General features: G+C 41.4%; 1 protein-coding gene and 1 long non-coding RNA gene across 4 annotated transcripts in view; both read right to left on the minus strand.

The window, feature by feature from the left end:
- LOC142651860 (epidermal growth factor receptor-like) overlaps positions 1-22,263 on the minus strand; it is a 284,853-nt gene that overhangs the window by 209,341 nt on the left and 53,249 nt on the right. The window lies entirely within an intron of this gene.
- Positions 7,151-9,275, minus strand: LOC142651861 (uncharacterized). The gene is made up of 3 exons (XR_012847723.1): positions 9,134-9,275; positions 8,711-8,768; positions 7,151-7,773 (listed from the first exon to the last, which is right to left on the minus strand). It is a non-coding gene; the product is annotated as an uncharacterized LOC142651861 (long non-coding RNA).

The following is a 22,263-nucleotide window of genomic DNA, read 5'->3' on the forward strand; positions in this document are numbered from 1 at the left end:
ACTACACTGGCGGATTCACTTGTTGAGAAGGATCTGGGTGTTCTTGTAAATCATAAACTCAATAACAGCATGCAGTGTCAATCAGCTGCTTCAAAGGCCAGCAGGATATTGTCGTGTATTAAAAGAGGCATGGACTCACGGGACAGGGATGTAATATTGCCACTTTACAAAGCATTAGTGAGGCCTCATCTAGAATATGCAGTTCAGTTCTGGGCTCCAGTTCATAAAAAGGATGCCCTGGAGTTGGAAAAAATACAAAGAAGAGCAACAAAGCTAATTAGGGGCATGGAGAATTTAAGTTATGAGGAAACATTGAAAGAATTAAACCTATTTAGCCTTGAAAAAAGACGACTAAGGGGGGACATGATTAACTTATATAAATATATTAATGGCACATACAAAAAATATGATAAAATCCTGTTCCTTGTAAAACCCCCTCAAAAAACAAGGGGGCACTCCCTCCGTCTGGAGAAAAAAAGGTTCAAGCTGCAGAGGCGACAAGGCTTCTTTACCGTGAGAACTGTGAATCTATGGAATAGCCTACCGCAGCAGCTGGTCACAGCAGGGACAGTAGATGGCTTTAAAAAAGGGTTAGATAATTTCCTAGAACAAAAAAATATTAGCTCCTATGTGTAGAAATTTTTCCTTCCCTTTTCCCGTCCCTTGGTTGAACTTGATGGACATGTGTCTTTTTTCAGCCGTACTAACTATGTAACTATGTAACTATGTAACTATGTAACTATGTAAATGCATCTGGCTCCATACATAGCATTATGTTTCATAACATCCGGTGCCTGCAGTCCACCAGAGCGGTTTATCGGTGCGGGGTCCGGGTGTCGGACCCACACATATGATATACGGTGGATAGGTCATCAGTTGTCAGAAGGTGGACAACCCCTTTACGGCTCAGAGCCCATTTTTTAACTCTGACATGTGTCTGTCATGAACAAATACACAGTAAACCGTGAGGTCCCTGTTCTTCCCAAACGACGGCGCACAACTGGGCGGCGTTCTCTATACTAGTAGCTATAAAACTGACAAACGGATAAAACAGAGATGAAACAAAATAACAAAGGGTCACCTGGGAAGTACACGGAGGGAGAGGCAACGCAATTGCGCCACAGACAAGTGAGGGCGCAAAAGGCGGAGTCAGGCAGGCAGGGTCAAACCGGGAGAGTGCGGAAAAAACAAAAGTCAGAAGGCAAAGAAAAGTCAGGAGTCCTACCAGGGTCAGGTCACAAAGGAGTCAAAATGCAAGTCGCTCAGGGGAGTCTGAAAGAAGGGAAAACACCAAGCTAGGTAACTCTAATTACAGGCAAAGGCCTACTACCCCAGACTGAACTAAATAAGGAGAGCGCGGGAGCTCAGGAACATCAGCCAGGCTTTGATTGGCCTGACGCTCCTGAGCTCCTATTGGCTACAGACTGCCTCCGTCTGCCATGCCGGGCGATGCCCGAGCGATTAACTCTGGACGTCCTGGAGACCAAGGGAGCAGCAGGAAGGGAGTACATGACATTATCCCCCCTTTTACGAGGGGCCACTGGACCCTCTACCCCCGAACCAGGTTTATTTGGAAATTTTCTATGAAAGTTTTTTATAAGGGTCCGAGCGTGGATATCTCAGACTGGGACCCAAGTCCTCTCCTCTGGACCATATCCTTTCCAATGGATCAGGTACTGGATAGACCCCTGAACTTTTCTACTGTCTAGCAACCTGGCCACCTGGCACTACCAGGCCGGGTGATGCCCGAGCGAGTAACTCTCGACGTCCTGGAGACCGAGGGAGCAGCAGAAAGGGAGTATGTGACAGTGTCATATTATGTGGTAATAACTCCAGAATGCTTTTTCCTATCCTAGCGATTCTGAGACTGTTTACTCGTGACACATTGGATTTTATGTTAGTGGTAAAATTTGGTCAATATATTCAGTGTTTATGTGTGAAAATAGCAAAATTTAGAGAAGATTTTGAAAAAATGCATTTTTTTTGAACATTCTTTCATTTTTCTAGGACGTTACAAGGCTTAGAACATAACCAGCAATTTCTCATATTTTGAAGAAAATTTCAAAAGCCTTTTTTAGGTATCAGTTCAGTTCTGAAGTGGCTTGGAGGGGCCTATATTTTAGAAACCTTCCATAAATTACTCCATTTTAAAAACTAGACCCTCAAAGTATTCAAAATAGCAATTATAAAGTTTGTTATTCCCATTTCACAGGAATTTAAAGAATGAAGTGAAACTTACAAATTTAATTTTTTATGCAGAAAATCCTTTTTATTCCATTTTTTTCTGTACAACATAAGGTTTTACCAGAGAAACGCAACTCAATATTTATTGCCAGATTCTGAAGTTTTTAGAAATACCCCACATGTGGCCCGAGTCTGCTAATGGACTGAAGCACAGGATACAGAAGCAAATTTTGGAGCCTCCTTTTTATTAGATTATATCTTAGGCACCATGTTAGGTTTGAAGAGATCTTGTGGTGCCAAAAGAGTAGAAACCTCCCAAAAGTGATCCCATTTGGCAAACTACACCCCCTCAAGGAATTTATCGAGTGGTATAGTGAGCATTTAGACCCCACACGGTTTTTGCTGCATTTCGTGGAATTGGGCTGTGAAATTGAAAATCACATATTTTTCTGATAAAACGTGCAAATTTTAACAAGGAATAACGGAGAAAAAGCACCCCAACATTTGTAAAGCAATTTCTACCGATTACGGCAATATCGATATGTGGTCATAAACTGCTGGTTGGACCGACTGCAGGACTCAGAAAGGCAGGAGCACTATTTGGCATGTAGATTTTCTGGATTGGTTTCTGGGAGCCATGCTCTCATTTGCAGAGCTTCTGAGGTACCAGCACAGGGGAATCCCCTTAGCGACATACACTTCTCTTCATTCATTTACACAGCACATAGTGATCTTACTAGATCACTATGTGCAGCTACATACTAACACGTTAACGTTACTCAAGTGTCCTGACAGTTAATAGACATCACTACCAACCAGGACGTGATGTCTATTCAGAATCCTGACACTTCACTAATGTTTATGTGTGATTTACAGCACAGGAAGCATCTCGATGTGCTGTGCTGTAAATCACACACAAACGTTACTGAAGTGTCGGGATTGTGAATAGACATCACGTTCTGGTTGGTAGTGATGTCTATTAACTGTCAGGACACTTGAGTAACGTTAATGTATGAGTATGTGGCTGCACATAGTGATCTAGTAAGATCACTATGTGCTGTGTAAATGAATGGAGAGAAGTGTATGACGCTGATTGGTCAGCGTCATACACTTCTCTCCACAACGCCCACTTGGTGAAAAAGTAAAACACGCCCAGTTGTTCATTAAGAAAGTCATTAGCATAAAGCTAAAATAGGTCATAACTGTCAAAAATGATAGTTTTTCTAAATAAAAAACACTGCAGTAATCTACATTACAGCGCCGATCACATTATGTAGAAGATAGGCCACTTATAATGTGGTGACAGAGCCTCTTTAATAATCGCCCGCCTTTGAAAACTCTCTACTTCTCCTATATCAATTTTTACAATTTGGAGCCCAAAACTGAATTCCATATTCAAGATGTGGCCTCACAATGAATTTACAGTGCATTCAGAAAGTCTTCAGACCCATCCATCTTTTTCACATTTTTTTATGATGAGGCCTTGTGATAAAAAAAATAAATAAAATTCAAGTTTTTCCCCATCATTCTGCACTAAATACCCCATAATGACAAAGTGAAAACAGAATTTTAGAATTTTTTTGTGAATTTATTAAAAATTTAAATACTCAAATTTCGCATGGAGATAAGTATTCAGACCCTACGCTATGACACTGGAAATTTACCTCTAGGGGCTTCTCATTTCTCTAGATCATCTTTGAAATGTTTCTACACCTTAATTGGAGTAAAGATAAAAACTATTGTTACATCATCACAATAGAACACAGTTTATAGATAAAGACACAGTTTATTGTGACATCACCACAAAAGAACATAGTCTAGAAGTAAAGATGAAGACATTTGTGTCATCATCACAAAAAATATAGCCAACAAATTAAAACACCATTATGACATGACAACGATAGAACACAGAAAAATTAATTAAGACAAACAATATTTTCACATCTTTAACACCTTCCCGACATTTGTCGTAAGTATATGTCATGGAAAGCCAGTGCTTCCCACAAAATGTCACATACTTACAACAAATGGATGGCAGAGGCTCAGAAGCTGAGTCGATGCCATCATCCCTGGATGTCAGCTGTATCTTACAGCTGACACCCTGCTGTAATGGCAGGGGGCGGAATTAGCTGCGATCCCCGCCATTAACCCCTTAAATGCAGCGGTCAAAAGCGATCGCTGCATTTAATTTTTTTTCAGCTCATCGACACCCCAGCAATAAAATCGCTGGGGTGTCGGTGGCTGCAATGGCAACCGGAGGCCTAATAGTGGCCTACCGGTCTGCCTAGCACGGAAAACTTCCAGCCTCCACCCAGAGGCAGGGCCTAAAAGCTTCCGTAGCCATCGGCAAGATTGCGCCGGCTCAGGAACTCAGCCGGCGTAATCAGCAGTGGATGGCAGCTGTATGTTACAGCTGACATCCACCTGTAACAGCAGTAACCGGAGATAGCTCCGATCCCTGCCATTAACCCTTTGGATGCAGCGATCGAAAGCGATGGTACCTATAAAAACTATAGCTCGACTCGCAAAAAACAAGCCCTGATACAGTTCCGTCGACGAAAAAATGAAAAAGTTATAGTTCTCACAACATGGCGACAGAAAAAATACATTCTCAAAAGTAATTTTATTGTGCAAAAAGTTGTAAAACATAAAAAACTGGCATAAATTAGGTATCGCCGAAATCGGACTGACCCGCAGAATAAAGTTAACATGTAATTTATGTTGCATGGTGAACGCTGTATAAAAAAAAACTACAAAAACTATGCCAGAATTGCTGTTTTTTGGTCACCTTGCCTCCCAAAAAATAGGATAAAAAGTGATCAAAAAGTCGCACGTCAGAGGCGTAGCTAGGTTCTCCTGCACCCGGGGCAAAGATTCAGATTGGCGCCCCCCCCAACTTATTTCCCGACATCTCCTTCCCCCTCGCCATGTTTTCTTTCCCTAACAATCAATGAGGTGTAATTTTTTTCACAATTTTTTTAATGTAACGCGAGTTCAAAAGCATTTCTACATTTTACAACCGATATAGTTCTATAATGTAATTAACATAAAAATAAATGAACAGAAAATAAATTAAAGAGGCCACACACAGCCCCCTGTAGATAGCGCCACACACAGCCCGCTTCCCCCCTAGTAGATAGCGGCACACTCCCCCCCCTTGTAGATAGTGCCACACACAGCCCGCTGCCCCTTTGTAAATAGCGCCTCACTCCCCCCCTTGTAAATAGCGCCACATTCCCCCGTTTTAAATAGCGCCACACTCCCACCCCTTGTACTTAGCGCCACACAGTGAACAGACCGGTGAGCGCTAGCCTTCCGCTACCACTCTCCGCTCTGCCTAGTGTGATTTACCGGAGAAGCCGAGGAGGTCATGCGGCGCAGGCAGCGGCAGAGTTCCTTCTGACTAGGGTTGGTGACAGCCAGGGCCGGCCTTAGCTTGGATGGCGCCCTGTGCGGGACTCTCTACTGCCGCCCCCTACACAAACCAAAACGTAACCACATATATGGACACACTAGAACATATATACTGTACATACATAAAGACAGATATTTAGACATACAGGCAAATATATACACACACATTCTGGAATACATACATACAGGTAAATATATAGACGTACAGACACATATACACACACACACACACACACACACACACACACACACACACACCGGCAGATAAAGACACAGACCGGAACATATACAAATACATAAAAGGCACAAATATACAAGCACAAAGACACATTCACAAACAGACCCATATATACGCACACAGGCACATATGTACACAGCACAGATAATGTAGTAGTGTTACCTGCAGTCCTATGTAACATCACAGATAACACAGTGATAACTCTGAGTACAGATAATGTAGTAACTGCTGCCTGCAGTCCTATGTAACACCACAGATAACACATAGTGATAACTCTCTGATTACAGATAATGTAGTAGCTGTTGCCTGCAGTCCTATGTAACACCACAGATAACACATAGTGATAACTCTCTGAGTACTGATAATGTAGTTGTGTCCCCTGCAGTCCTATGTAACACCACAGATAACGCAATGATAACTCTCTGAGTATAGATAATGTAGTAGATGTTACCTGCAGTCCTATGTAACACCACAGATAACACATAGTGATAACTCTCTGAGTACTGATAATGTAGTGTCCCCTGCAGTCCTATGTAACACCACAGATAACACATTGTTCTAAATTACAATCTCAGCTCTGCTACACAGTACAAATAATGTAGTAGATGTTACCTGCGGTCCTGATAGCACACTGATAACTCTCTGAGTACAGATAATGTAGTAGATATAAGAGACAAACACATGCAGAGACACAGACAGACAGAGACACACACACACACACACACACACACACACACACACTGTAACATATACACATACTAAGACAGAGACACACACTGTATTCACACTACACACACATATACACACAGACACTCACCATGTCTCCTTGCTGACAGGTCAGGACGGGCTATGGGCGGAGCTTCCTCTCTGCTTCTCGGCATGTATAACTTCAGAGCTGGAAGGCTGCAGCACGGGAGTGGACCTGTCCCCTGACCTGAGTCATCTGACCTCATGTCACTGATGTGAGATCAGGTGACAAGTCAGGTGACTGGACTGGTCCACTCCCTGGCCGTCCCAGACCCCAGTCAGAACGCACTAATTTCCTGGCTCTTCCTAAGCTGCTGCAGGTGCCCTACATACGTGGCGCCTGTCAGCATCGATCAGCTGCTCTTCGGTGCCCCCCGTTCCCTTGCGCCCGGGGCACATGCCCCGCCTGCCCCCCCCTGGCTACGCCCCTGTCGCACGTACCCCACAATGGTACTAATAATATCCACAGCTCGTCCCACAAAAAAACAACCCTCAGACCACTACGTCTATGAAAAAATAAAGTTAGTTAAGGCTCCAATAGAGAAATATTTGGCACACAGACAAATGTGGTTCAAAAATTCTTTTGTTTTATTTATATTGTATTCAAATGCCATGGGCGGAGTGCGTGCAACGTTTCGGTCCAAAAAGACCTTCGTCAGGCACTAAAGGTGTACAAAATATTACACGTAAATATCTAGGCATCATTTTTGCTCAATATGTGTATCATATCTCATAACACAAATGAAGTAGCAATTTATCGAGACAAGAGATTAATAAAATAAATAATAAAGTTTAAAATTAAGACAAGAACAGAATTCATATGTAAAACACATACATTGTTCATACTTTGTCAATATCTATGCATATAAGGCATTACATTTGATGCAAAAAAATGTAAACAATCAAAAGCATGAGCATGTGTATGCCAAACGGGAGACATCACATCCGTGGTACCATATCCAAGGCTAAAGGTGTAATACAAACTAGATTATCTCTCAGAGACCATGTTTAAATCGTATAATGACTTAACGAATAAGGGTAATCCTCTACAGTTATCACAGATACACTTATAGTGTTATGTCGGTAATCCAAATATGCCAAAATTCTGTGACTGGAAACACCACTGTGGAGCACACAATGACACATATATAATGCAAGATATCCAATGATCCTGTAGACGCTCCATCAATCTGGTTCCCATACTCAGGAAAAATACATAAATATTGTAGCGTGGAGAATGATATAAACATAATGCACCACATAATGAAAAGCAGTTGCGTTGTTGGTATACTGACAGTATCCTCATATCATGGAGAGCATAGAATCTATACAGTAAAACATGTACACGTGATTGGCCGCTCGTCACTCAGTGGGCGTCTCTGAGTGCGTGATTGGCTGCACGTTACTCAGAGGGAATTTCTATGACAGATGGGGATGTGTCGTATGACGCCGTTGTCAGGGGCGTGCCTGGCCAAAGTAAATGTGTTCTCGTAGATCTGGCTCTCTGGTTAAACCTGCACCCCTGTTACCAAATTACATAGCCACTCAGGGGCAGTAAAGCTATCGGATCTAACTGGATGGGTACAGTGATTACGTATATTTAAGAGGTATTACAAGCTGTGTGTGTCTTAATATTGGATGGGCACAGTGAGTACGTAAATTATTAGGAGGTATATAAGCTGTGTGTGTCTTAATGATGGATGGGTACAGTGAGTACGTATATTATAGATATGTTACTGATAGATAACAGTGCTCCCTGTATATTACTATCACTACGTATGACGCCGTTGTCGTGGGCGTGTCTAGCTAAAGGTAATGAGCTCTCATAGATCTGGCTCTCCGGTTAATATCGCCAGTTTACATGAACACTGAGGGGCAGATAGAATAACGTGATTAGACTAGACGAGTACAGCTAGTCCGTATATTATTGAGAAGTATTATAAGCTATGTGGGTAGTGGCGCTGGATGTATTAGTGTAGATCCCATATGGTGCAGCTGAGGTTTAGTGTCTGATATTTCAAACCTGTATATTGAATATGTTGCTGATAAAGTTGTACTACCACTACGTATGATCCAGTTGTCTAAATACTTAATACTAAACTCAATACTCAGTATTTGCAAGGATACCGTAGTCTGGAAGGACCGGATGGAGGTGTGTGGTATGCCATATGATAGATCAGCGTGCCTGTTATGGAGTAAAAAAGTAATTAGTTACTATAATACTTCTCAATAATATACGGCCTAGCTGTACCCGTCTAGTCTAATCACGTTATTCTATCTGCCCCTCAGTGTTCATGTAAACTGGCGATATTAACCGGAGAGCCAGATCTATGAGAGCTCATTACCTTTAGCTAGACACGCCCCCGACAAGGGCGTCATACGTAGTGATAGTAATATACAGGTAGCACTGTTATCTATCAGTAACATATCTATAATATACGTACTCACTGTACCCATCCATCATTAAGACACACACAGCTTATATACCTCCTAATAATTTACGTACTCACTGTGCCCATCCAATATTAAGACACACACAGCTTGTAATACCTCTTAAATATACGTAATCACTGTACCCATCCAGTTAGATCCGATAGCTTAACTGCCCCTGAGTGGCTATGTAATTTGGTAACAGTGCAGGTTTAACCAGAGAGCCAGATCTACGAGAACAAATTTACTTTGGCCAGGCACGGCCCTGACAACGGCGTCATACGACACATCCCCATCTGTCATAGAAATTCCCTCTGAGTAACGTGCAGCCAATCACGCACTCAGAGACGCCCACTGAGTGACGAGCGGCCAATCACGCTCACGGAGAACCTCCCACTGCCCGCCCCAGACACAGAGCATTTAAACTGCAATAGTAAACACTGCAGTTAGCGCCAAAAACGAGCAGTAAGCCGCGATATGAACGACAGCGCTCATCAGCAGGATACATCCACGCCAACAGGGTTCTAGGTAAGGATACTTGGTTATTGTAATCCCTTCACCCTTTACAGCCTCTCTCCTGCCACCACTATGTATCACATAGTAACTGAGATACAACATGCACGTTGCCCATTCCAGGACAGTCATTATATAATAGGGGTAACTAGTGTTGATATTGAGGACACATATGCAGCACCCCATTAAGTAGTACGGATGGGACAGTGTCTCTACGAGCCATACAGAGCACTATATACAAGTGTACATGTTTTACTGTATAGATTCTATGCTCTCCATGATATGAGGATACTGTCAGTATACCAACAACGCAACTGCTTTTCATTATGTGGTGCATTATGTTTATATCATTCTCCACGCTACGATATTTATGTATTTTTCCTGAGTATGGGAACCAGATTGAGGGAGCGTCTACAGGATCATTGGATATCTTGCATTATATATGTGTCATTGTGTGCTTCACAGTGGTGTTTCCAGTCACAGAATTTTGGCATTTTGGATTACCGACATAACACTATAAGTGTACCCAGATGTATTTCCTTGAATATACATATGTGATAACTGTAGAGGATTACCCTTATTCGTCAAGTCATTATACGATTTAAACATGGTCTCTGAGAGATAATCTAGCTTGTATTACACCTTTAGCCTTGGATATGGTACCACGGATGTGATGTCTCCCGTTTGGCATACACATGCTCATGCTTTTGATTTTTTACATTTTTTTGCATCAAATGTAATGCCTTATATGCATAGATATTGACAAAGTATGAACAATGTATGTGTTTTGCATATGAATTCTGTTCTTGTCTTGTCTTTATTATTTATTTTATTAATTTCTTGTCTCGATAAATTGCTACTTCATTTGTGTTATGAGATATGATACACATATTGTGCAAAAATGATGCCTAGATATTTACGTGTAATATTTTGTACACCTTTAGTGCCTGATGAAGGTCTTTTTGGACTGAAACGTTGCACGCACTCCGCCCATGGCATTTGAATACAATATGAATAAAACGAAAGAATTTTTGAACCACATTTGTCTGTGTGCCAAATACTTCTCTACATACGATTGGGTTGGGACCCTATTCGTGCACCTCCTATAAGTCTAGTGCACTCTGAACCAATACCGATAAGGCTCCAATATGTCAGAAAATAAAAATATGCAGTTGTGCAGGCCCGAGGGGAACATTTCTTCTGTTTCAAGAGGTGATTTATCGAGGACCTAAAATTAGGTAACCAGGAAGGATAGGGCCCAAACATATCTCCAGGAAACTACTACCAAGCAAAATCTACGCTTTAAAAGCCAATGGTGCTCCCTCCCTTCTGAGTCCTACAGCGTGCCAAAACAGCTGTTTACTTCCACATATCTATGGCATCGCCATACCTGGGTGAACCCTTTTAACAATTTTTGGGGTGTGTGTCTCCAGTGGCATAAGCTGGTCATGACATATGTGCCACTGAAATGGCATATCTGGAGAAAAATTGTAATTTTTATTTGCACCATCCGCAGCGCAATGAGGGGTGTAGTTTCCAATATGGGGTCACTTCTCAGGGTTTTTTTTTATTATTTCACATTAGAGCCCTGCAATTGTGAACCAATACTGTGTAAGTCGCCAAATTAAGCCTCAACTTCGCATGGTACTCTTTCACTCCAGAGCCCTGTCGTATGTCCAGTCAAATGATAAGTGCCCCATGTAGGGTGATTCTAAAACCAGGAAACACAGCATAATAATTAGAGAGCTGTCTTGTTATGGTGGCATAAGCTGGGCACCACATATTGGCATATCTATGGAAAAAAAATCCCATTTTCACTATGCAATATCGAGGGCACACTAATTTCTGAAAAACACCTGTGGGGTTAACATGCTCACTATACCACTAGGTGAATACCTTGAGACGTTTAGTTTCCAAAATGGGGTCACTTTTGGGGGGTTTCCACTGTTTTGGTCCCACATGCAAATGCAACATAGCGACCAGAAACCAATCCAGCAAAAGCTGTACTCCAAAAGCCAAATTGCACTCCTTCCCTTCTTAGCCCTGCAGTGTGCCCAAACAGCAGTTTATGACCACTTATCGGGTATTGCCGTACTCGGGAGAAGTTGCTTTACAAATGTTGGTGTGCTTTTTCTCCTTTATTTTTTGAGAAAATTTAAAATTTGGAGCTAAAGCTTTGTCTTATTGGAAAAATAAATGTAATTTTTATTTTTACTGCCCAATTCAAATAAAATCTATGAAACACCTGTGGGGTCAAAATGCTCACTACACCCCTAGATAAATTCCTCAAGGGGTGTAGTATCCCAAATTGAGTCACTTTTGGGGAGTTTCCACTGTACTGGTACATTAGGGGCTTTGCAAAAGCGACATGGTGTCAAGAAACCAATCCAGCAAAACATGTGCTCCAAAAGACAAATGGCGCTCCTTTTCTTATGATCCCTACTGTGTGCCCAAACAGCAGTTTATGTCCACATATGGGGTATTTCTCGTACTCGAGAGAAGTTGCTTTACAAATGTTGGGGTTCTTTTTTTTATTTGTTGAGAAAATGAAAAATTTTAAGCTAAAGCTACGTCTTATTCAAGAAAAAGAATTGTTTTTATTTCACTGCCCAATTCTTATAAAATCTATGAAACACCTGTGGGGTCAAAATGCTCACTACACTACACCCCTAGATGAATCCTCAAGGGGTGTGGTTTCCTAAATTGAGTCACTTTTTGTGCGTTTTCACTGTTTTGGTCCCTCGGAGTCTTTGCAAATGCAACATGGCCTCAGCAAACCATTCCTGCTTAATGTGATCTCCAAAAGCTAAACCTACATTTCCTTTGAAAGAATGTATATTTTCATTTTCACGGCCTACTTCCAATAATTTCTACAAAAAACCTGTAGGGTCAAAATGCTCACTATACCCATAGATAATTTCCTCAATGGGTGTAGTTTGCAAAATGGTGCTACTTGTAGGGGGTTTCCACTGTTTTGTCCCCTCAGGGGCTTTGCAAATGCAACATGGCCTCTGCAAACCATTCATGCTTTCATTTTCATGGCCTATTTCCAATAATTTTTACAATAAACCTGTAGGGTTAAAATGCTCACTATACCTCTAGATAATTTCCTTGAGGGGTGTAGTTTTACAAATGGGATCACTTTTGGGGGTTTTCCACTGTTTTGGCACCTCAAGAGCCCTTCAAACCTGACATGGTGCCTAAAATATATTCTAATAATATGGAGGCCCAAAATCCTCTAGGTGATCCTATGCTTCTGAGGCCTCTGCTTCAGTAAATTACCACACTAGGACCACATGTGGGATATTTCCTAAAACTGCAGAACCTGGGCAATAAATATTGAGTTGCGTTTCTTTGGTAAAACTTTTTTACCTCTAATTTGCTTTCATTCCTGTGAAACGTCTAAATGGTTAAGAAACTTTCTAAATGCTGTTTTGAATACTTCGAGGGGTGAAGTTTTTAAAATAGGGTGACTTTTTGGGGGTTTCTAAAATATAAGGCCCTAAAAGCCACTTCACAACTGAAATGGTCCCTGAAACAATAGCCTTTTGAAATGTACTTGAAAATGTGAGAAATTGCTGCTAAATTTCTAAACCTTGTAACGTCCTAGAAAAATAAAAGGATGCTCAAAAAACGATGTCAATCTAAAGTAGACATATGGGGGATGTTAATTAGCAACAATTTTGTGTGGTATAACTGCCTGTCCTACAAGCAGATACATTAAAATTTTGAAAAATTCTAATTTTTGCATTTTTTCACTAAATTGTGTTTTTCACAATTAAATACTAAATGTACCAACCAAATTTTGCCAGCAACATAAAGTCCAATGTGTCACGAGAAAACTATCTCAGAATCGCTTGGATAGGTAAAAGCTTTCCGAAGTTATTACCACATAAAGTGAAACATGTCAGATTTGAAAAATGAGGCTCTGTCTGGAAGGTCAAAAGTTACCAAAGCGGGAAGGGGTTAAAATAGAATGCAGCTTATAAATTAATACAATTTGTGACATCATCACAATAAAACACAGTTTAGGAATAAAACAAACACTTTGTGACATCATCACAATACACAAAAGCCAAGGAATGAAGGCAAACACTATTGTGACATCACAGTAGAACACAGCCTAGGAATAAGGACAACGACTATTGTGAGATCTGCACAATAGAACACAGCTTATAAATGAAGATACCATCTGCTAGAACATCATCATAATAGCACACAATCTAGAAATAAAGACAAACACTGTTGTGTACTCACAATATAACACAATTTATAAATGAAGACAGTCTATTGTGACATCATCACAATACAACACTGCTTAACCTCTTAACGACCGACGTATAGTGTTTTAATGTCTGCTGTTTGGGGTAGTTCTTCTGAAGTGTCGCCTTTTCACGTCGGCACTTCAGAAGAACTTTTCCTGCATCGTGCGGCGTGCTCCTGAAGTCCGGTCTGTTGCTAACAGCCTCGGGCTTCAGGGCAACGATCGGAGACCACTAGCAGTGGTCTCCAATCACATTTAACCCCTCAGATGTGGCGCTTTATAACGAACGCTGCATCTGAGAGGTTTTAGAGGGAGGGGGCACCCTCTCTCACCCTACTGGCATCCCGCGTGCATGACATTATCAAGATACAATATAGCCTAGGAATAAGAAAACAATATTGTAACATCACTACAATATAACGAAGCCTAGACATTAATGCAAATACTATTGTGATATCATCAAAATAGAACACAACATATGAATAAATATAAACAATATTGTGACATCACACAAAATTTATAAATGTAGTCACAGTCTAATTTGACTTCAACACAAAAAAACGCAGCCTAGGAAAAAAGACAAACCCTATTGTAACGTCATGACAATAAACCAACACCTAGGAAGAAAGATAAATACTATTGTGGCATCATCACAATAGATCACAGTCTAGGAATACAGACAAACACTATTATGACATCACCACCATGGAATATATACTAGGAAAAAACACAACCTCTATTTTGACATCATCATAAAAGAGCACAGCCTAGGAATACACACAAAACTATTGGGACATAAATGCAATAGAGCATAGTCTTGGAATAGAGAAATACACTTTTGTGATATCATCAAAATAGAACATGTCTAGGAATAAAGACAAAATATTTTGTGATATCATTACAATAAAGAGATATGTAATAGATGTATGCCCTCTTACAGTTTTATAGATAATTGGAGCAATGAAACCACACTAGGTGTACACCACCAGAATAATTATGTATATAGAAGCAGGGAAGGAATAGTAGGAAAGTAGTGTGATTGAGTGGAATGTAAAAAATAAAAAAGTTTTATTAAATATGTAATTAAAAAGAACAATGTTAAATGGTAAATATTCAGTGCAAATGACCCCTCACTTAGCACTGTAGACAAATATATGTCCTATAATGAACATACTCCGTATAAGTATTATTGGAAGCCTATAACCATTGTAGAGCAAGTTACCAATATCCTGGATAGGTGAATCCTGACCTAAAATACCAGGTGTCACCCACCTATGATTAAATGAGAAGTATTGTGTAATGTCTATTTTTGATAGTGATAGCTGCCTAAGGTAACAAACTAGTGTATCTCTTAAGTAACAATAGGGGATTAAATGGCTGTGGACATGCCCTTAAGACCCGTCAGGGATAAAGTAATGTGCCATTATACAAGTGCAAAAGGACACAGGTCCATATTAAACGCCATGCTTGAATGTTCCGTCATCGGGCTGTAAATTAAAGCCCATCGATGGAGGAAATCGTTGAGATAACAGACAGAGCGTAATCTTAAGCAATGCCGTATGAAGTAAATTTTGCATGGAGAGTGGCAGTAGGTGAGCCGTGTTCAGCTGTCTGAGTGCAAGGTCAGCACAATTCAGTACAGTCCAACACGGTCCCTATTGCTCGAACCAAACATGATGAATGGCCACACACAGCGATGGCAAGTGCCTGACTCCGGCAGATATCCTGCCACAATCGAGTATTAAGCAGATAAGGGCTAGGAAACCAGTGTATGGAGTAAGTGTTAGAACTATAACATTGCTGAAATATATTAAAAAACTGACGCGCGTTTCACAGGTATTTTCCGGCTTCTTCCAGGGGTGGTGGCCGCAAAACAAACAGACTTCAAATAGGTAAGAATCCTGATTGACAGGAATGGGAACCAATCAATAGTATTTTAGATATATTCCAATATTGCAGTGCGTAATGATACTTCTGACTGAATCCAGGATTGTATCAAATGTTTACACAACATAGCCAAATCTAAGAGAGACTGGATAATTACAGGAGATAAGCCAAAAGATCAAGGCATAGTATATAGAAATAGCTATAAATGTATGGAAACTTTAACAGAAATATTAATATTACGAGTCCCTTGCTTTTATTATCTTCCATACGTCAGTTCAAATGTATAATGAGATACTGGTAAATTATCAACAGAAAAAGGACATCAATATAATATAAGGGGAAAGGGTGTTACTACATAAATAAAATAAATTAAATTAATAAAATTAGTGCAAAATAATATAAATAAATTTTAACAGGAGGATTCTTTAGTTTTGTACTTGTCAATAGCATTAATTTACAGAATCTTTATTTAATGATAATCATAAATAATAATAATAATTATAATAATAATGAAGTGGAAATAATAATAATTAATCATGATTAATGATAAATAAAAAAATAAAAATGTATTCTTAAATATGTATCTATTACCATAGCAAAATCAAAATGTAACCTCGATGTCATATTAAATGTTGAACGAATAATTTGTATATAAGCAGAATAAAAAATACCTGTGGGCAGGGGCGTAGCTAAAGGCTCATGGGCCCCGATGAAAAAGTTCTTATTGGGCCCCCCCCCCAACGCAAACTCCTCATGGCCGACGGTCCGCAGCTTTCAGCTGCATCGCTGGGTCTTCTAAGTGACCCAACAATGCAGCACTAGCAGCCAGGGCGTCACTAAGGCTGGGTTCACACACCCTATTTACGGACGTAATTCGGGTGTTTTAGCATTGAATTACGTCCGAAAATGCGGCTCAAAAGCGCCGGCAAACATCTGCCCATTCATTAGAATGGGTCTTACGATGTTCTGTGCCGACGGTCATTTTTTTTATGCGCCGCTGTCAAAGAAGTGCCTGTCACTTCTTCAGACGTAAATGGAGCCGTTTTCCATTAACTCAATGGAAAAACAGCTCCAATTACGTCCGTAAGGGACGCAGCGAAAGACACCTGCACATGCCATTACGTCTGAAATTACGGAGCTGTTTTCTCCTGAAAACAGCACCGGAATTTTAGCCGTAACGGACGCTGCCGTGTGAACATACCTTCCGGGCTTAAAATGTCAGGGGAAATAGCCCCAGTACATATGTGTCCGCGCAAAAAAAAATGTGTGTGTATAGGAGACAGCCTATCTATAGCACTACGACCCCATAAACTATGGATAGGATTAGATACATTGGCTCAGCAAACAGTATCACACATAATAGGATTAGATACAGTGGCTCAGCAGACAGTATCACACATGATAGGATTAGATGCAGTGGCCCAGCAGACAGTATCACACATGATTGGATTAGATATAGGGCCCAGCAGACAGTATCACACATGATAGGATTAGATACAGTGGCTCAGAAGGCAGTATCACACATGATAGGATTAGATACAATGACTCAGCAGACAGTATCACACATGATAGGATTAGATACAGTGGCTCAGCAGACAGTATCACACATAATAGGATTAGATACAGTGGCTGAGCAGACAGTATCACACATGATTGGATTAGATATAGGGCCCAGCAGACAGTATCACACATGATCGGATTAGATATAGGGCTCAGCAGACAGTATCACACATGATCAGATTAGATACAGTGGCTTGGAAGGCAGTATCACACATAATAGGATTAGATACAGCGGCTCAGCAGACAGTATCACACATGATAGGATTAGAGATAGGGCCCAGCAGACAGTATCACACATGATAGGATTAGATACAGTGGCTCAGCAGACAGTATCACACATGATAGGATTAGATAGAGTGGCTCAGCAGACAGTATTACACATGATTGGATTAGATATGTGGCCCAGCAGACAGTATCACACGTGATAGGATTAGATACAGTGGCCCAGCAGACAGTATCACACGTGATAGGATTAGATACAGGGCTCAGCTCGCTGACATTGCGGCTCCAGCGTTGGACCCAGGAAAGGTAAGAATAATAATTTTGCTTCTTTATGTGTTACTGATTATTTTTGTGGGTTTGTGTTTTTTTACAGGTTCGGTTGTTGGACTTCGGATACGAGGACTTCAATGACGGCGCTTTTTTTATTCTCAATAAAATGGTTAATGGGGGTTGTGCTTTTTTATTACAATAAAATATTTTTTCTATGTGCTTGTATCTTTTTAAACTTTATTATCACCGCCTTAGTAATGGCCGCTGGCTAATTGACAACCTCCATTACTAAGGCGGGGCTTAATGTTAGCAGGTGCAGAGGCTTTCACTAACCCCCATTATTACCCCGGTACCCACCGCCACCAGGGGTGCCGGGAAGAGCCGGGTACAAACCAGTACTCGACCATCTGCAGTGACGGTCAGGCACCGGGGCGGCCGCAGGCTGGTAGTATTAGGCCGGGGAAGGCCAAAAACAGTCGCACCTACCACCCTGGTAATGCTGCCTGCTGCTGCTGTGTTGTATCTGGCTCGTTATGAAAATTGGGGGGGACCCGACATCGTTCTTTCCAATTATTTTTTATTATTTTTTTTTTTTAAATGACGTGGGGTCCCCCCCATTTTTCATAACCAGCCAGATACAATAAAGCAGCAGCAGGCTAGCATTACCAGGGTGGGAAGGGCCACTGTATCTGGCCTTTCCCCTCCTGGTACTACCAGCCTGCGGCCGCCCCAGTGGCCCGACCATCACTACAGATGGTCAGGTACTGGATCGTACCCGGCTCTTCCCAGCACCCCTGGTGGCGGTGGGTACCGGGGTAATAAAGGGGGTTAGTGTTAGCCTCTGCATCGGCTAACACTAAGCCCCGCATTAGCAATGGCTGCTGTCAATCAGCCGGCGGCCATTACTAAGGCGGTAGTAATATAGTTTAAAAAAAAACAAAGTCATAGAAAAAATATTTTATTGAAATAAAAAAAAACACACAACCCTCGTTATCCATTTTATTGATAATAAAAAAAAAAGCCGTCATCGAAGTAGTCCTAGTATCCGCCGTAGTCCAACGACCGAACCTGTAAGAAAACACACAAGAAAAACTATTAGTAACACATGTGTTAGGCTTAGATACAGGGCCCATGTGTGATACTGTCTGTGGGACCCTGTATCTAAGCCTACCACAAGCTAGGCTTAGATACAGGGTCCAGCAGACAGTAATCTTATACAGTATAAGATTACTGTGTGCTGGGGCCCTGTATCTAAACCTACAGAGTGTTAGGCTTATATACAGGGCCCATCAGACAGGCTCACACATGAGCCATGTATCTAAGCCTACCATGTGATTGGCATAGATACAGGGCCCAGCAGACAGGATCACGCATGGGCCATGTATCTAAGCCTACCATGTGATTGGCTTAGATACAGGGCCCAGCAGACAGGATCACGCATGGGCCATGTATCTCAGCCTACCATGTGATTGGCTTAGATACAGGGCCCAGCAGACAGCATCACACAATCTGTGATCCTGTCTCATGGGTCCCCTAAGCCTGCTACATCGTAGGCTTAGGGGTTGTGCAGTCCCTAAACATTGATGGCCTATCTTCAGGATAGGCCATCAATAGCTGATGTGTCTCCCGGGACCCGCCAATCAGCTGTTTTGAAGGGGCCGCAGCACTCGTACGAGAGCTGCTTCCCCTTCATTTCACTACTCGCTCACACTGTGAATCGCCGACACCGATTCACAGTGTGACCAGAATGAAGTGACCGGAATGAAGGGGAGCAGCTCTCGTACGAGTGCTGCGGCCCCTTCAAAACAGCTGATTGGCGGGTCCCGGGAGTCTGACCCCGCCAGTCAGGGCTAATCTTACCCTCCTCTTCAGCCGTGGCGGTAGTTCTGTCGTCTCGATGCTGTGCGTGGCGCATAGCGCTGTGACGTCATGCGCTGCGCACAGCGCTTGACGTCAGGACCTCCGCTGCGATCCGGAACCAGGAAGGTAAGTAAAGTCTGTTACTATAGTAACAGGGGCCCGCGGCCCGAGTTACTATAGTAACTTTTTATTGATGTGGTGCGGGGAGCCGTGGGCCCCCTGGCTTCGGGGCCCAGTCACAATTGCGACCGCTGCGACCCCTATAGCTACGCCAGTGCCTGTGGGTTTATTTAGGATTAGAAAAAGCAGCCAAAGCTAAAATTCTCATTTAGACCATGGGGTTTGACCGAATTCATACGGAAAATCCATTCGCTTTCTTTCCTCAGAAAAACCTCATCCAGGTTACCGCCCCTAATGCCCATGCTGATGTTACAGATTGCCCAACCCTTGAGGGCAATCCAATCAAGGTTATGTCTTTCCTTGAAATGCCTAGCAATTGGAGTAGGAGTGAACGGGTTTTTCTTGGGTCCGACTCTCCTCATTCTTATCAAAATTTATGATCGAGCCTATATGCTCCCTGATGCGAATTCTTAGTGCTCTAGTTGTTTTGCCCAAATACCTCAAACCACAAGGGCATTGGAGGCACTACACAACTCCATCAAAGGTGCAGTTCAGGTGCTCATTAATGCTGTACTGTGTTCCAAAGCCATCAACTAATTTTTTATTGGTTATCAGAACTCTACAGGCTTTACATAGTTTGCATGGGAAAAACCCAGGATTCTGGGTTTTCCTATTAGTATCACCTCATGTAAAATGATTAGAAACAAGGAGGTTTGAAATACTAGTTCCCTTACAATAACCCGAAAGGGCTCTCCCCCAAGATCAAATTGAGACTGGAATCTGATTTGAGAACATGTCAGTGCCTTTTAAGGATCTTCATCATAATATCCCAATCTGCATGATAGTTTGTAATGAATCTTGGTTGGGTAGGAAAATCTGTCATTTTATTTGCATTCTTGATTTGTTTTTTCTTAGGGATGAGTAATTCTTCACGATTGGTTCTTAGGGCTACATTATAAGCCTCTTTGATGTTACGATTAGAGTAATTTCGCACTTGTAGTCTGGTTTTGAGTTCTGCTGCTCTTTGTTTAAAGGTGGAAAAAGTCGAGCAGTTACGTCTTAATCTTAAAAATTCTCCCTTGTGAATTACTCTAATTGTATTCTTAGAGTGTCTGCTTTCGGCAGCCAGTAAGCTGTTAGTGGAGGTTGTTTTCCTGAAAAGATCTGTGTGAATATTTCCCTCAGTGTCAGTGTAAATAAGGACATCAAAAAAGGGTATTGATTGGCGATCACATACAAGGGTCAGTTTGAGATTAAGGTCATTGTCATTTACTGTTGTTATGAACTTCTTTAGAGCTGAGATAGTGCCACCCCAGATGACAAAAATGTAATCTATTACAGATAGATAGACTCCTAACATATATTTGTTGCAGGCTAGGTAAAGTTTAGAAAACCAACTTCCCCCCATAATTAATCAGATCGACTGCTCCATAGTAATTAGACCATACCGAAGAAAAGATAGAGCTAGTAGTCATAATATATAAGAATAAATCAATTTTATTATACAAAATAACATACAATTAAAAACACATAATTATGAAGACTCTAGTTACTAACACTGTGGTACGTAGTTCAGCACGAAAAAATACTAGATGAGAAGGTATAATGGTATAAAGTGCAGAATGTATACAATACCCACATAGATACTAAAATGTAACATTCCAAATGGATTGTATATTGGTGACCCGCAGTGTCCTCTCAATCATATAAATTCAAGGGCTAATGCCACGTCAAAAAGAGGATCACAAAGGGAAACAAGTGGTATCTTATAGTGAGCAGTACAGCACTGCAGTCTTACCCATTTAAGAAGGAGTAAAGGATGTCTAAACACGTCCGTGCTGAATCGACCACAGGGAACCCCAACGCGTGTTTCGCTGTTATGGTTGCTTCCTCAGGGGGTACATAAAACCCAAAGTGTGTGTGGTCCTTATATAGTGTATCACATGCGTCTAACTGAATCCACGTTATCACCGAGACACGAGTCGGCGCTTGTCCGCTGACGCGGCCGGAAGCGAGGCATGCCCCACATCCGGCCCCACATGCTGGAGCGCATATCCGGAATCCCGACGCGTAACGGGAGTTCCGGACATGCGCAGTGCACGTATTGGAGCCGGAGGGGGTCGGGCATCACCGCAAGCCGCAACAAACAACAAGCGCACGTCATCAGGGAGGTGAGTGGACTCAGAGATAGGAGGATCAAGGTCCCAAAGATAGTATGAAATCATAGCAGTCTTTTCCAGTAATTCTATCAATAATGTGACTATAGAGCAAGATATAATGTAGGTCATTATCATTGTTAATAATAGCATATGGGGATACATACACAATAAAGAAGAAAAAAAGTGTGAAAAAGTATATGTCCAGAGGAGATATATGTGCGATGTATGGATAAAAAAATATAGTGATAAAGAAACAAAAAAAAAAAACATACTTAATAGAATACGCCTAGCAGTGTGAATACAGTGACAGTGTTAATGAAAAGTTTATAAATAAATAATGATATATTAACCCAAGTGAATTGCAGGGTCTATACATAAAAAAATAATAATTATAT

The sequence above is a fragment of the Rhinoderma darwinii genome, chromosome 5 (assembly GCF_050947455.1).
Source record: "Rhinoderma darwinii isolate aRhiDar2 chromosome 5, aRhiDar2.hap1, whole genome shotgun sequence".
NCBI lineage: Eukaryota > Metazoa > Chordata > Amphibia > Anura > Rhinodermatidae > Rhinoderma > Rhinoderma darwinii.